Source organism: Psammomys obesus, unplaced genomic scaffold, assembly GCF_907164565.1.
Source record: "Psammomys obesus unplaced genomic scaffold, mPsaObe1.curated_primary_1811, whole genome shotgun sequence".
Classification (NCBI taxonomy): Eukaryota; Metazoa; Chordata; class Mammalia; order Rodentia; family Muridae; genus Psammomys; species Psammomys obesus.
Window position 1 is genome coordinate 1 of NW_026588018.1, and position 1,235 is coordinate 1,235.

Consider the following 1,235-nt stretch of genomic DNA (forward strand, 5'->3'; position numbering starts at 1 on the left):
TTTAAAATGCCCTTAATGCAATATATAATGTACAAAAATATCTCTACCTATTTGAAGTTATAAAAAAAGCACCTCTCAAGAGAAACAAACTTAAATATGACAGTTACTTTTGTATAACAAGCATTGCACTTTTATTCACTGGGTTTTGGAAAGTTCAAGTAGTAATGAGGCTTATTATCCCCGTGAGAAACCAGTTTGTGAGCAGGCTAGGCAGCGGCTCAGAACCCTGCCCGAAGAGTAACAGTCTGTACTTCTCAGTGTGTGTTGTGAGCCTGGCTTGATCTTGGGTTCCTCTACCTCCGTTAGGGGCAGCCAGGCAGATCTCTGCAGGTTTGTCTCAGTCCTCCCTGGTGCAAAGCAGGTGCCAAAGGGAAAGTACCCCAACTGTTCAATGCTGGCACCCTTAACTAAATCCTAAAGAGCTTGGGGATGACTCAGTGGGTCCCCGGAGGCTGCGGTTGCCTGTGTCTGCTCTTGGGAGGACACCACAGCCTGGGCCTGGAGGACCTCCGGCAGGGAACGCCGGCATCAACGGCCATAGCCTTGAGGGCTGATCTTGTTTTTGGGGGCAACAGCGTCCTTCCTTTTGTCTGTCAACTGGTAGATCTGTTGGGCCAATTTCTGCAATGTGCAGGTCCCAAAGCGGCATCGAGAGTTGCGGGAGCCAGGGTTCATCACCTTGCGGGAGCGTTTGACTCGAAAGTGGGCTGAGCTCGGAGTGCTGCAGAGAAGGAAGCACACTTGAAACTTAACCAACCAGAGCTTTGGCCCTAAGCACCTCGGACCAGGGCCAAACAACCTGAGGGACCTGGGACCTGCTCCCTCCACCAGAGCTGCAGTCTGGCCTGGACAATCGTCCCGGGGCCAGGGTAGTGGAAAGGGCACATCCTCTGTAGAGGGTGTAGTTACCTGGCTTGTGGAATTTTAGATGTGCTCTCCTTCTCCTGGTCCAGAACAAAAGTCTCCAAAGGAACTGTCTCCTCACCAGTGAGTTCTGAGGCATCGCTGCTGGATGCCTGCATTTCCATCTCTCCACTGCTTAGTGCCTGCTTATCCCACCTAGAAAACACAAACAGATGCGTTTGGCTTGAGTTCAAGTGATGTCCCGGCTAGCTCCCATCTCCACTTCCTTCTAACCCCTCCAGACCATCCCTCATTGTTCCATGACCGCCATGTATTAGGACTGAAGAAAGCACTGCCCCAAACTCACTGCAAGGACACATCCTCTGGCTGAG

At 51.3% G+C, this 1,235-nt stretch overlaps 1 pseudogene; it reads right to left on the bottom strand.

The window, feature by feature from the left end:
- Positions 1-462: 462 nt before the first annotated feature.
- LOC129674210 (pro-adrenomedullin-like) lies at positions 463-1,059 on the bottom strand (annotated as a pseudogene).
- Positions 1,060-1,235: the final 176 nt, after the last annotated feature.